The 15,636-nt window shown below is 44.6% G+C and overlaps 1 protein-coding gene and 1 long non-coding RNA gene across 5 annotated transcripts in view; one reads left to right on the forward strand and one right to left on the reverse strand.

The window, feature by feature from the left end:
* Window positions 1–3,928, reverse strand: part of SNCAIP (synuclein alpha interacting protein) — a 121,014-nt gene extending 117,086 nt beyond the window's left edge. The window contains exon 1 of one of the 4 annotated variants that reach the window (XM_081213598.1): window positions 3,512–3,928. The gene's annotated coding sequence lies outside the window, so the exon portion shown is untranslated. Of the gene's footprint in view, window positions 1–1,539; window positions 1,669–3,511 lie in introns of those variants that run through there. The other 3 variants (XM_081213596.1, XM_081213595.1, XM_081213597.1) reach the window with 3 other exon arrangements.
* A 555-nt stretch (window positions 3,929–4,483) lies between these two features.
* LOC308597019 lies at window positions 4,484–11,481 on the forward strand. The gene is made up of 2 exons (XR_014012803.1): window positions 4,484–4,541; window positions 11,179–11,481. It is a non-coding gene; the product is annotated as an uncharacterized lncRNA (long non-coding RNA).
* Window positions 11,482–15,636: the final 4,155 nt, after the last annotated feature.

Here is a 15,636-nt window from a genome sequence, read left to right on the forward strand (position 1 = left end):
CTTAAGCTCACATTCAGCATTATGGTCACTTTCAGCAAGCCAAGGAATCAACTGGTGGTGGGACAAGTTAGGATTCTGCCCCCACCTTGACTGCCTCACAATTTTGGTAAGACATAGATGTGTTGCATAGAGATACACTAGCTCCCCAGCAGGTGGATCATTGATGTTTATTGGAAGAGAAAGGGGGAAGGGGAAGGTGGCAGGGATGCCAGCATGGTGTAAACTCACCAGCAGAGCCAACCTGGTTCTCCTAATGGTGTCTGCATTGCACCAACCACCCTACCACTTTGCTTGTCTTCCTGCTAGCAAGCAACAGCAACCCACCTTCCAGGACGCTAAGGTAGCAGTTCTGCCCCATCTAGCAAGCTGCTTCTGTAGGAATTTTGTTGTTCAAAATCAGGGGTAAAGGTTGAAGGTGGTATCCAACTAAACAGTTCTGCTAGCGCAAGCACTTTTGGCTGCACAACGAAACTTTCCCTCCCTCTCCCCTCCCTGTTCATCTCCACATCAATCTGCTCCAGAGGTTGGGGGAACCCTCAGAACCTATTTAGGAAGCATGAGGGAGAGGAGAATTTTTCACAAGCAGAACTGTTTAGCTGGGCACTGCCCTGAGTGAGCACATAAAGCCTGCTGTGCAGAAATGCAGTGTGGAACTTGCATCAAAAACATTGTATCGCTTTGGTTGGAACAGATGACCCTCAGCATTCCTTCCAACTCTATGAGTATGGGATTCTATCACCATAAAGTCCAGGAGTGAGAAAGGCCAACACCCTCCACTTGACTGTGGTTTTATCCAGTTTGCTAAACTTAGAGTTTCCCAAACTTGGGTCTCCAGCTGTTTTTGGATTACAACTCCCACCCTCCCTAGCTAAGCAGGAACAGTGTCAGGGGTGATGGGAATTGTAGTCCACAAACAGCTGGAGATCCAAGTTTGCGAAACTTTGGTTTAGGGCTATAGTGACTTGTCAATTTGATTATGAAGGATTGTCATATTTGATTGGATTTGTACATCATGTAGCCCAGTACCCTATACTACAAAAAGCTTCCCTACAGCCAACAGCTACTGAACATTAGCCTGACAAGAGTGTGCTGCTAGCAGAATAACAAAATAAACACATCTAATATCAGTGATGAAACATGATACATATCAGTACTTCATGATTCAAAAAGTAATTCTGTATATAACTAAACTAGGTAACTCATGTAAGTGACGCATGCTGCATGCTAGACTGGAGGAAGGCAAGAAAGCCCCTCAGATTTGTCTAAAAACTCTTGAGTCCAAAAACAGTAATAATTCAGACCCTGAACATGAAGAAAACTCCATCCAAAGCAAGCACTAAACACTTTATACTCAAATTCAGACTCTTTCATTCAGATTAATTGGGAATAGTTATCTTCTTTGGCTCTGTGATGATGATAACAAATACAGATTAGATTACTTCTCAACTATAGGATTAAACATAACCTGAAAGACCAAGGTCTTTGACTATACTCTTTAAGAATGACAGGAAGGTAGAAGTGTATAAAATGACAACTAACCTGCTGAACACATCCAATTTCTGTTCTAAATGGCATAAAGGTGTCATTTTGCTTCCTGACATTTGAGAATTCACTGCTGACTCCTTAATGTGTAGGACTTTTCACTCCAGTGGAAACATGAGCAGAAATACACCAAGTTCCTATGTAGATTACAAGTCATAGATTGAACGGGAATCTAAAAAGTAGCGCTTCACTGAGATATAGCTGCAATCCTGTACTCTCTGTTACACACACTGTCTCACAGAAGTCAATAAGGAACTAGGCACCAGACTATAACTGAGATTTTCCACCAATATATTGTTACAAGTAATGACAACAGGAAATCTATTTCCAAGTCTCTTTTTAATTCTGAGACGTGCAAGCTGAATTCATGCATCATGTAAAGTCATTTTCCCATATGGGATGCCTGGCTCATAACAGAAAGATACTTGCTAGGCTTCATATTTCATAGAGAAATTGAAATGAAATGAATTTTGCAGTGGCACTTTACATCTGACATCATACATGTGGTCATTTTTTTTTACTAATAAAGCCATCCATATCCAGTCCAGATCTCTTTATGAAAACTGCTACGCTGCGTTTTTATTCTTTAGAAACCTGAACACTCCTATTCTTAAGGATACCTGTCAACCACAGGCTGATTAGGTCCTTGTTGCTCACTTCAGAAACCCAGCAAGCAGAAAACGACATCAGGGCAACGGCGTCCCCCTCTCACCAGCTATCCTCATGCAAGCAAAACGCACAACAGGAAAAACCAATTATATCTGAGGGTTTTGCCGAAGTAACATTGGAAATTGTCAACAATGGTTATTTCTGAAGGCTCCCTCTTCGCTGCACACAAGAGTTCAGCAGAGAATGCTCGCATTTCCTGTGGAAACTAGTTTCGCTGCTGTTGCCGGTGACATGCCACCGATGCTTTTCCTTTATATGGTTTTTTTAAGGCAAAAAGCAAAATAAAACATGGCATTTTTGCAACGGCCACAATGAAATGTTTGCCCCGCTCACCACCTTGCAGACATTTTTTTTAATCACCACCAGGGAAGAAAGGGGTGTGTGAGAGAGAGTGAGTGTGAGAGAGAGAGATTTCAGCAAAGGCTGCAGGAACAGAGAAGCTCTTACCCCCACATCATGGTGCCTTGGAGATGTCAAGAGTTTATAAAACGGAGGTGGGAAGAAGTGAGCACTTCCACCTCTCTCTCTCTGTGTGTGTTTTCTCTCCCTCCATTGATCTCTCTCTCCCTCTCTCTCCCTTAGTTCTTGATGTCATCCGATCCACGCGCATTCAAAAGCATCTCGAGACCCTTAGCGAGTGGATGACTGCGCGATGCTTGCGATTACAGACACAGTCACACCTCTCTCCGGGGTGTGTGTGTGTGTGTGTGTGTGTCAACTTCAATAAAATGGGGGTGTGTGTGTTCCAGGTAAACCCCGCCCCATACCGTCGATCACGTGGCACTATTTGAATGGCAATGCCCATCAACTTTGGGTGGCCCTGGTCAATATTGTATTGGGGGCCCCCCAGAGGACCTTCCCCCCCTAGGAATCGGCTCTCTTATGCATCCCCCGTCCTCTCTCTCGCTCTCTTCTGCACACTTCTCCATCCCTCGCTTCCTTGACTCGCGTGGGGTGTCAGTCCCGCGACGGGGACCCTCGTGTGCGCAAGGAGCTCGGCGGGGAGCAGGCGGCGGAATAAGCGCCAGAGAGGCGGCCAACACGAGGGACCTGCTGCTCTTGCAGCTTCTGGCTGGGACCTCGCCGGGTCCGAGAGCCCGTGGCTCCTCTCCCCGCGAGGGAGCAGCTCTCTCCCTCGGACCCCCGAAGGCGGAGGGAGTCCCGAGCCAGCCGGGCTCGCCTTCTGCGCCTCCAGCGGCTTGGAGAGGGGCGGGACCCTGGGCGCAAACTTGTGGCTCCCCTCCTCTCCAACCCTCCAGCTCTTCTCCCCTCGGGCGCAGGAGGAACTACTGGCACTCACCCACCCCCGTCCGCGGCTCTCGGCTCTCCCTCCGCCGCCGCCTCCGGGGACTCCGGCTCGCTCCCTCTCCTCTCCCGCCTCGCCGCTGTCTGGCTCCAGCAGCGCGCGGGCTTGGCGGGACGCGAGCGCCGGCTTCTCCAGGCTGCTTGCGTCACAATGAAGCGGAGGCCGTCCCCCGTCCCCCCCTACGCGCCGGGAATTCGGGGGGCTGTGATCGTGGTGCGGGGGAGGGAGGGGGTTTCCACGTGACTTCAAAGGAAGGCCTTGAGCTGGAGGGGGGACGAGGAAGAAGAAGGAGGAGAAGAAGGAGGAGGAGGAGAGGAGCAGGCAAGGCGAGGTGGGGAAAGGTGGTCGGGATGGGAAGCGTTCCGCCGCGCTCGCCGCTGCGTCTGGAGCTGCCCCGCTCGGCCGGCGCTGGATGCTGAAATAGCCCCTGGCAGCCCCCTCCCCCGGCCGCCCCTCGCCGGCCACGCGCTCCCAGGCTCTCCTGCTCATTCGTCTGGCGCTCGCTTTTCTTCCCCCCCCTCCCAGTCGCCTCCCCCCCCCTCCGCGACACACGTTAGCGCTCTCTCTCTCTCTCTCTCTCTCTCTCTCTCTCTCTCTCTCTCTCTCTCTCTCTCTCTCGCAGTTCTTCTGCTGTTCTTTGGCACGCATTCCTTTGCTCTCCTCCCGATTCTCTGCTTCACGCCCCCCCCCCACGCCGTCATTTTCCTCTGGCAACACTTTCCGTGTTTGCCCATCCGACACACTTTCTCTCGTCGCCGCCGCTCTTCCACATCCTCCCTTGTTCTGTTCGCACTCCAGCCTCTCCATCCCTCTTTTCCGCCACCCTCCTGCAATTTGGCTTTCTTCACCTTTGGGGTGACTTTTCTCCAACGCCCGTAGCCAGGATTTATGATATTTTGGGGGGGGGGGGGAGGGGGGCGGGGTTCAGGACAAGTGCCTGTCATCATCCTCTAGCTGGCTCTGTCTAGCAGATTCGGAATGAAATGTCTCGACAACGGTTGTTTTAGACTCATAGAGTCGGAAGGTAAGATCCACTCATGGTTTGTAGTCTGCTTTCTGCCCATTCCTGGTTCAAGATTTAAAAGGATATAGCAGGGTACCCCAAACTTGGTACTCCAGCTGTTGTTGGATTACAACTCCCATCATCCCTAGCTGGCAGGGCCAGTGGTCAGGGGTGATGGGACTTGTAGTCCCAAGAAAACAGCTGGAGACCCAAGTTTGGGAAACCCTGGTTATAGCAAAACTTAGAATCATAGAGTCAGAAAGGACCATTAGGATCACCTAGTTCAAGGTCCTGCAATGCAGCAATATGCAGCCGTCCTAAACGAGGATCGAACCTGCAACCTTGGCATTATCAGCACATGCTCTAACAAATTGAGCTATAGTACATATGAACTAGGGACGCGGGTGGCGCTGTGGGTTAAACCACTGAGCCTAGGACTTGCCGATCAGAAGGTCGGCAGTTCGAATCCCTGTGGCCGGGTGAGCACCCGTTGCTCGGTCCCTGCTCCTGCCAACCTAGCAGTTTGAAAGCACATAAAAGTGCAAGTAGATAAATAGGTACCCCTCCAGCGGGAAGGTAAACGGCGTTTCCGTGCGGTGCTCTGGTTCGTCAGAAGCGGCTTAGTCATGCTGTCCACATGACCCGGAAGCTATACGCTGGCTCCCTTGGCCAATAATGCGAGATGAGCGCCGCAACCCCAGAGTCAGCCATGACTGGACCTAATGGTCAGGGGTCCTTTACCTTTACCTTTACATATGAACTAGTAGCCCTAACTCAGGGGTGAAGCCATGCTGACTGAGGCCTATGGGAGCAGGAGCCCAACAACATACTCCCTTTTGACCCCAAGGGTTCAGGAAACCCTGTCAAAACCTTTCTACAATTTCTACTTTTAGTTAAGTATTTTTATTTATTTGCTTGCTTTTTTGTGGGGGAGGGGCAGCTGCCCCCCGCCCCCTGGCTACGCTCATGTCTATGGCAATTTGTCATTTGATTTTTCTCTTTTTAACAACCTTTCTGTTGGTCCATCTGCTGCACACCCCTCCTTCCGTCATTAAGGAAGAGCTCCGCCAGATTAAAATCTCAAGGAAGATGACATCTTTGTTGTTCGCCTTCGTTTGTGTTGTTCTAAGGACCTGTTGGGATCTGAAATAAAGGAGGACCAGTGAAGCTACAGCAGTGGAGGGGAGGGCGGGGAGGAAGAGGCAGCCCCTTAAAATGGGAGACATTCCCTTCAAACCTAATTAGCCAGTTTCAGCAGGATTGCCTGGGCTTTAATTAAGGACTTTGCCCTCTTCCGAGACTTGGCAGAAGTGTCCAACGCTGGCCTCAGCCGGTAGGAACAGTCTGTTTTGGCCAATGTCCAAGTTACCCTTCTGGCTGAATGTGAAATGTTTGCACTGTTATGGTTCAGGATGCTTCCACATGCCGCTATCCTTCAAGAGCAGCTTCTCATCAGCTTCACAGTGGCCATGCACTTGCATGCATCTTGTGCAGTAGCAGTGCTTGCTCACGTGGTGCACCCAGACTTTCCACCAATTTGCCATGTTGCTTGCAGCATTTCCCTCTGTGACCTGCAATGAAAATACAGCTTCAGGATGTGCAAAAGAAAGCCTTATAATTTACCTTAAGTGCCTGTCTTAGCACTGCCTCGGAGCTTCCTCTTCCTTGCTTAATAGTCCACAAAGAGGATGGAGGGTTCTTCCATTCATTTCTGTTCCCTTCTCTGGTTATTGTTCCACATTCTCCTAGAGAATTCTTGTCTTTGCTAAGAATACTGTACAACGCCAGCCTGCAGTCTGTTGATGCCCCACAACATAGTGTGGAAAACCTTAACACATAACATAAACCACACAGCCCTGCTTATGAGTGTTTCTAGTTGGAATAGCAATCTAGTATCTAAAAAAGCAAACATTTTTCTTTTCATCTGAAACAGTATAGCTGATCTGCAGCAACAAGTTATGATTTGAAAGCTCATGTGTCTGGGGGTGGGGAAATGAAGTTTAAAAATTCATCCAAGTTGCTACCACACCTTGGAATTCAGATACTAATGTTGTCATGAATGAATGAATTCCTATGCCCCACAAATAACCCAGAGATGCATTTTAAATAAAAGCACACATTCTACTCATGTAAAAACACACTGATTCCTGGAATGTCCAGGGTCCGGATTGAGAAGGCGATTGGGGGAGATATGAATGGGGTGGTCTCTACACACATGGATAAGTCACAAAACCAAAATTTAACAAAAGATGGCAGACTACCTAAAACTTTTTTTGAACTAACTGACAGTATGGATTTGATTGATATTTGGAGGACAAAGAACCCCTTAGGTAAAGAAGGAACATTCTTTTCTGAGGCCCATCTATCATGGACAAGAATCGACCAAATATGAACAACTAGAGGGCTGGCACCTAAGACTAGAAAAGTGGAAATCTGCCCAAAAACTTGCTCCGACCATAATGCTATGAAAATGGAATTGAGACTCACTCTAATCGGTTCCTTCAGATGGAAAATGAATGACACCCTACTAAGAGACCAGGAGATTGTGAAGAAGGCCCAAAAAACTTTAAAAGACTATTTTGAAATAAATTTGAACACATCGGTGGAAAAGAGAACAATCTGGGACGCAAGTAAAGCAGTTATGAGAGGGTTTCTGATACAACAGAATACGATTAAGAAAAAACTCTGGAATGGAAAAACCAATCTGGAGGTTGAAGGGAGAAACATTCAGAAACCAGAAGAAATTAGAAAATGTTTCCAGAGATATTTCAAAAAACTTTTTACGCAAGGCCCTCAGGAAGAGACTGAGATAGACCAATTTTTAAAAGTTAATGGATTACCAAAACTATCTCAGGAGAAGAGCACAATCCTGAATTACAGAATAACACAACAAGAAATTGAGGGTGCCATTCAGAATATGCAACTAGGTAAATCTCCAGGCCCAGATGGACTTACCTCCAAGTATTACAAGACATTAAAAGACTTTTTGATACAACCACTAATGGAGGTATGCAACCAGATTATGGAGGGGAAAAAGGCACCGGAATCGTGGAAAGAAGCTTTCATCACATTGATACCTAAACTGGAATCTGAAAAGACCCAACTTAAGAACTACCGTCCCATCTCACTCCTTAATGTGGATTACAAAATTTTTGCAGATATTTTGGCAAGTAGATTTAAAAAAGTGCTAAATGAAGTAATTCATAAAGACCAGGTAGGCTTTCTCCCAGGTAGACATCTGTTTGACAACACTAGGAATATTATTGACATTTTGGAGCTTTTGCAGACTAATATCAATACGAAAGCAGTTTTAATCTTCATAGACGCAGAGAAGGCCTTTGACAACATTTCTTGGAAGTTCATGAAGAAAAATTTGGAAGGGATGGGAGTGGGACGGGGGTTTCAAAATAGTATAGAAGCAATCTATTCAGAGCAAAAAGCTAAACTGATAGTGAACAATGTGGTGACAGAAGAGTTCAAAATTGAAAAAGGGACACGACAGGGGTGCCCTCTATCCCCTCTGTTATTTATTTCAGTCCTGGAGGTACTTTTGAATATGATTAGGGAGGACCGGTTGGTGCAAGGAATACAGGTCGGAGTGAAACAATATAAACTGAAAGCTTTTGCAGATGACTTGGTTTTAACATTACAGGAGCCAGAATCTAGTACAAAAAGAGTTTTAGAATTGATTTATGAGTTTGGTCGGGTGGCTGGATTTAAGTTGAATAAGCAAAAAACCAAGGTTTTGGGGAAAAATCTGACACCTTTAGAAATAGATGGGTTTCAGAAGGAGACAGAGTTAAATGTGGTTAAAAAAGTGAAATACCTAGGGGTTAATTTGTCTGCTAAAAATTTGAATTTATTCAAAGATAATTATGAAAAATGTTGGTTAGAAATCAAAAAGGATTTAGAAATTTGGTCAAGATTAAAACTTTCCTTGTTGGGTCGAATCGCAGCTGTAAAAATGAATGTATTGCCAAAGATGTTGTTTCTGTTTCAAACCCTACAGATTGTGGACAGAGTGGAATGTTTTGGAAAGTGGCAGAAAGATATCTCTAAGTTTGTCTGGCAGGGCAAAAAGCCCAGGATAAAATTTAAAATACTAACTGATGCAAAAGAAAGAGGGGGATTTGCCCTGCCGGACTTAAGGTTATATTATGAAGCTGCAGCTTTCTGCTGGATGAAAGATTGGTTTCTATTAGAAAACGCTGATGTCCTAGATCTGGAAGGGTTCAATAATGCTTTTGGTTGGCATGCATACTTGTGGTACGACAAGGTAAAGGTTCACAAAATGTTTAAAAACCATATTGTCAGAAAAGCATTATTTATTGTCTGGACCAAATACAAGGACTTATTAGAAAATAAGACCCCGAGGTGGTTATCACCAATAGAGGCTAAGGCCCGAAAAAGACTCAATATGGAGGCCGGTTGGCCAAAATATTGGGAGATAATAGAAAAAATTGGAGATAATTGGAGGCTGCAGAGCCTGGACAAATTAAAGAACAAGGTGCGAGATTGGTTACATTATGCTCAGATCCAAGAAGTCTTTAAAATGGACAAAAAAATAGGATTCCAGGTGGAAAAATCGAAGTTAGAAACAGAACTGCTTGAACCAAAGACTAAGGTACTTTCAAGAATGCATAACTTGCTGCTTAAATGGAATACTCAGGATGAGACAGTCAAATCAGCCATGATAAAATGGGCGCAGGATATTGGGTACAACATTATGTTTGAGGACTGGGAAAGGTTATGGACCACCGGAATGAAATTCATGGCATGTAATGCCTTGAAAGAAAATATTATGAAAATGATATATAGGTGGTACATGACCCCAGTCAAGCTTGCAAAGATATATCATCTGTCTGATAACAAATGTTGGAAATGTAAGGAGGCTGAAGGGACATTCTTTCACCTCTGGTGGACCTGTCCAAAAGTGAAGGCCTTCTGGGAAATGATTTACAATGAGTTAAAAAAGGTATTTAAGTATACCTTTCCCAAGAAACCAGAGGCCTTCCTCCTGGGCATTGTCGGCCAGAAAGTGTTAAAGAAGGATAGAACCTTTTTTATGTATGCAACTACAGCAGCAAGAATTCTCATCGCAAAATACTGGAAGACACAAGATTTGCCCACACTGGAAGAGTGGCATACGCAATTGATGGACTATATGGAATTGGCTGAAATGACTGGCAGAATCTGAGATTTGGGAGAAGAAACAGTGGAGGAGGACTGGAAAAAATTTAAGGACTATTTACAAAAATATTATAAGTTATATGAATGTTAAGAATTTGCATGATTTGGAAAATCTAGCTTCAGCAATAAGATTTGATGATATGGGAAATTAAGTTACAATTATGAAAGGACTAAAGTTTAAGGTAACACTATATTTATTCTAGGGTAAGAGTAAATTGACAACAAGTATTTTAAACCTAAAATATAATTATTTGGAATTACAAAGGAATGCACGAAACAAGGTAATAATTTGCTGATATTTTTATTGTAAAGAATGCAGGGTGAGGGAGATGTGGGGAAGTCCGGTTGGTTATGAAAAAATGTCTTGGAATGTTGGATTTCTTATTTCTTTCTTCTTTTTTCTGTTATTTTTTTCTTATATCTGACTTTATATCTGTACCTGAAAAATGTAATAAAAAAATATTTTTAAAAAAAAAGAAAAGAGAGAAGGCGATTGGGCCGCATCCAGCCTGCGGGCCTTAGGTTGCCTACCCATGATCTGGACACAGAGTCAGAAGCTGCAGGGGCACCAAACAGGCAGAACATTGGTCCTGAGGCTGAGGAATTAGATGCCTCCCATTGCACACCACAGTCCGGTGGAGCTGGAAACATACTAGGACAGCAGCTGCGGAAGGAAGGAGTGCTTGTCTTCAGGCCAGGGGTTTGGCATGTTAAGGATCTGAAGTTCTTCACAAAGGGGTGGAGTTAGAAGAAGTAGTCTGAGATAGAGGTCAGCTGAGGTTGATGGGAGTTGGAGTCCAATAACATTTGGAGGGTTGCAGGTTCCCCATCCCTACTGTAGACAACAGACCACAGCTTCTACACCTTCCAAGATTTAAGTCATTAGAGTGGACAGTCAACAAATGACATGAAGAGAGATGGGGCAGGCAGAGATATTGCAAGAGTCAAGAGGTTATAGCAGGGGTCAGCAAGCTTTTTCAGCCATGGGCCGGTCCACCGTCCCTCAGACCATGTGGTGGACCAGAATATAATTTTTGGGGGGTGGGTGGGAATGAACGAGTTCCTATGCCCCACAAATAACCCAGAGATGCATTTTAAATAAAAGCACACATTCCACTCACGTAAAAACACCAGGCAGGCCCCACAAATAACCCAGAGATGCATTTTAAATAAGAGGACACATTCTACTCATGTGAAAACACGGCAATTCTGGGCCCGTTTGCAGGCCGGATTAAGAAGGCAAATGGGCCACATCTGGCCCCTGGGTCTTAATTTGCCTACCCCTGGGTTATAGAAAAAAGAAGTTGGAAAGGAACAAATTAGTAGGCTCTTCCCTATGAACGTTTGCACCACCATAAGATTATTATTGCCACGTTTTATTTTTACCAGCAAATCTACTCTTTCATAAGCTATTGATAATATGATCCAATTAGTAATTAGTTATCATCATTCTGTTTTGTTATAGTAGGATTTCCCTTTCCAGGCTGGTTGGAGCTGAATATATTTTCCATGTAAAGGAACTGACCCTTTGTAAATCTGACAGCCTTCCCTCATATCAAGGACAAAACTCCCATGAGGTTTTTAATGCAAATGAATTTTGGCCTTTTCAAAACTACACCTTCTCTATGTAGCAGGAGAGGAGAAGCTGATTCCACCGCCTCTTAATGTTTGAGAGCATAAAGGGTTACTTAAACTTTTGTGCAAAGCGATATATGTTTCCTTTGCCAGATCAGATCATAAATAAAAGGAGTTTATTTCCAGCTGCAATTAATGAGTAGATGAGGATGATACTGCTTTGTTTGTTTCCAAATAAATATTGACTCTTTTGTTTATTTAGTACAGATTATCTAGTACATCACTAGTGACTGTTCTAATGAGGTCATTTAAGGTGAGCATGGACAGAATAAATATATGGAGAGAATGTCTACGCCCTCCCACCTTCTGCTCACCCCACTATAGTTAATGGCAAAACTTCCACTAACTCCAGTAGGTTCATTTTCAGCCATAAATTCCAGGATTGACAGAGCAGTTCTTCAGATCTAGTCAGTCTGTCATATGCACTGTCAAAGACAGCTTGTTCATTCAAGGTTCAATTGTTGGAAGGAAAGATAAAATCTCTTGGGGCCTGGGGAGGCCCAGCCCAGGGATATGTCAATTACCATGGGGGGGGGGGGAACTAAGGCTAAATTGTTAATAAGGCCTGAGGAAGTTTGTGCAAACTTATTTCCCAGTTATTTATATGGGATGCTCAGATCTTGTAAGATTGGGGTGTGTGTGTGTGTGTGTGTGTGTGTGTGTGTGTGTGTGTGTAGCTAATGAAAACAGAGTTGGGGCCCAGGGCCTCAGAGCTGAAATGGGAAGAAAGTTGCTTGTATAAGAAACTCTGTGACTTGTAGTTGGGAGACAGAGGGGAGTGTACCATTCATTGCATCAAGAACTACAAGCCCCAGAGTTTCTAAAATTTAATTCAGCCTCCAAACTATCATTATTTTGCAGGAGAAACTCAAGTACATACCAAAATGTTAAAAGGTAAAGGTAAAGGGACCCCTGACCATTAGGTCCAGTCGTGACCGACTCTGGGGTTTGCGGTGCTCATCTCGTTTTATTGGCCGAGGGAGCCGGTGTGCAGCTTCCGGGTCATGTGGCCAGCATGACAAAGCCGCTTCTGGCGAACCAGAGCAGTGCACAGAAACGCTGTTTACCTTCCCGCGGGAGTGGTACCTATTTATCTACTTGCACTTTGATGTGCTTTCAAACTGCTAGGTTGGCAGGAGCAGGGACCGAGCAATGGGAGTTCACCCTGTCGTGGGGATTCAAACTGCCAACCTTCTGATCAGCAAGTCCTAGGCTCTGTGGTTTAACCCACAGCACCACCCGTGTCCCCTGCCATTAGGTTTGTGCAATTCAAGTGGATTAAAGTACTCTGTTACCACTTAAACACACGCAGACACACACACAGTGGGCTTTTGTGGTTTGGAAAGTGATGCAGAAATACGTGGGAAAGTGTGGGATGAGCAAATGATTAATGGGATGATGTGTAAACATCCCACAAGCAAATCAGAATCAATGCTGGAGGAATGCTTATCATATATTTCCCCCCCAAAATATATTTATTAAAGTTTTTTTAAAATATAACAATGAAAAAATAAAAAAATAAAAAGAAACAAAATACAAAATACAACATAGAAACAGTTAAAAAACAAATAATTTTCCATACCATATCTTCCTTACGCTTATTTCCCCAGACCTCCTCATACCTCCCTTCTTTGTATTCCACTTCAATTTGTTAGTTCAGCAAATCCTTACCATTAAGCTTTTACCCATTTATAAACCTTTTTTTTGTATCTCCTAAAGCATTACAGCTGGAAACCCCTTAGTTTCTATCCAACATCCTTCTAACATTCATTAATTTTACAATATTTCTGTAAATAGTCTTTAAATTTCTTCCAGTCTTCTTTCACCAACTCTTCTCCCTGGTCTCGGATTCTGCCAGTCATTTCTGCCAATTCCATGTAGTCGGGAATGCTTATCATATAACCTCCCCACAAGCAAATCAGAATGAATGCTCCGTGAAGACTTGACATAGTCTAACTGCCGTGTAAGCTTTGTGCAAACAAATCAGGATGGATGATGAATTAACAGATTGTCCTGAGGAGCCCAGGGCCTCTGACAGCAGGAGAGAGGCTCAATGAGCACAGTCATCAGGGATACTGATATAACAGGTAGGTAGAGATTCAAGGCTGCTGCAGCTGCAGCTATAGGATGGTGGATAGGGTTGCCATATGTCCTCTTTATCCAGGACATGTCCTCTTATTCAGGGGTAAAATGTATGTCTGGGTGGGTTTTTTGAATTTGCCAAAATGTCCGAGGTATGTGGGAGCGGGCTACTTTTTATGTTGCATATGTAGTACTAGATAACTAAGTGCAAAATATACAGTGGTACCTCGGGTTAAGTACTTGATTTGTTCCGGAGGTCCGTTCTTAACCTGAAACTGTTCTTAACCTGAAGCACCACTTTAGCTAATGGGGCCTCCTGCTGCTGCCACACTGCCGGAGCACAATTTCTGTTCTCATCCTGAAACAAAGTTCTTAACCCGAGGTACTATTTCTGGGTTAGCGGAGTCTGTAACCTGAAGCATATGTAACCTGAAGCGTACGTAACCTGAGGTTCCACTGTATACATACTGTGTGAGTTTTGCATTGCAGGAAAGGACCGGGTCCTTGTTTTTGTATATTTTGAAGGGAACTTGTAGAATGCACCCACTCCTGCAACCCCTTTCCCCCTGCTCCAGGCGCCGGCAAATGTTTTCTTTTTTTTTGCTCTTCAAAATATGGCGGCCCTAACTGCAGAACATATGAGAACATAGAAGAACTGACACTCGTTTTTTTAGGTCTGGGAAAAGTGTCCAAAAGTTATTTATCAGTGCATTCGTGCCTGATTTACATATATACATACATGCCATACTGCCCCTGTCTGGCTATTCAGAAGGTGTTTGCTTTCTTTTTGTTCCCTTTGTTTAAAGAACACTAATCCCTTCTCTTTTTCTCAAAGCATACGAGGGATGGAGAGGAATGGGGAATTGTTATGAGTTTGGTCTGTCCCAAGACATTATACTTGGGAACGTTGACAGAATGATGAATGAAAAATAAAGTCTTTATACAATTATTTATTTTTTAACACTAACCCTCCAGCCAAATTAGGAAGGGTCTACCAGTGAGGACAAGATAGCCAAATCCATGGCATTTTTTCAGCCGGAAATTGCCGGAGCTCAGTTCTGGCACCTCTCAGGTGGGAGCCATTGCCATTTTAAGAGAACAAGGGAGGCATTTGTGGTGAGTTCTGGCACCTCTTTTTCTAGAAAAATTGCACTGGTCCAATCCTTTTAACTTAGTGGAATTCCAAATAGCTTTATATAAAAGTAGGTAGAAAAGTAGGTATGCAAACCTTGCAGTTGCTCGCATGTCAGAATATGTAATAAGGTAAAGGGTAAAGGGACCCCTGACCATTAGGTCCAGTCGTGGCCGACTCTGGGGCTGTGGCGCTCATCTTGCTCTATAGGCCAAGGGAGCCGGCGTTTGTCCGCAGACAGCTTCCGGGTCATGTGGTCAGCATGACTAAGCCGCTTCTAGCGAACCAGAGCAACACACGGAAACGCCGTTTACCTTCCCGCCAGAGCAGTACCTATTTATCTACTTGCACTTTGACATGCTTTCGAACTGCTAGGTGGGCAGGAGCAGGGACCAAGCAATGGGAGCTCACCCTGTCGCGGGGATTCAAACCGCCGACCTTCTGATCAGCAAGTCCTAGGCTCTGTGGTTTAACCCACAGTGCCACCCGCGTCCCGCAGAATATGTAATACATACGTGCAATGGGTCAGAAACCAGCAGGGGCCATACAAGACTAAATTTGAACAAGGGCTCACCAGAACGTAGTCTTGGAAAGGGTTTCCAGTGCCAGAACATAGGCCCTAGAACATATGAATTAATAAGAAAGAAGAGGATAACTTTGATGATGTGCCAAGAGCAGCACTTTGTAACCGCAACTAAGCCCACACACATGGGTAAGGGACTTTTAAGTCATGCCTGAGCCAGGACACTTCTCATTTTAGAAACGAAGAACCAGGACAGTATGTATTTTCAGGTGGACAGTCAGCATATGCTTCTGGGAGGTCTTAAATTCTCTTGCGCAACGGGTGCTATGTTTTCTTCGGTTGCTTACGCCCAACGACAACAGCAGGCCACGCTGTCAAGCCTGCTCCTCTGATTTCAGATATGCAAGCAAAAACATATTAGCCAGTATTAAATGGACATGGCATAATCAATAACTATACTCACTGCTGTCTGCAGAAAAATTATTATCTCACCAGCCATTTTCTGATTACAGCTGATCATATAGGGCAAGGGTGGGGAACTACAGTGGTGCCTC

Source organism: Podarcis bocagei (genome assembly GCF_964188305.1).
Source record: "Podarcis bocagei genome assembly, chromosome: 11".
NCBI classification, from domain to species: domain Eukaryota; kingdom Metazoa; phylum Chordata; class Lepidosauria; order Squamata; family Lacertidae; genus Podarcis; species Podarcis bocagei.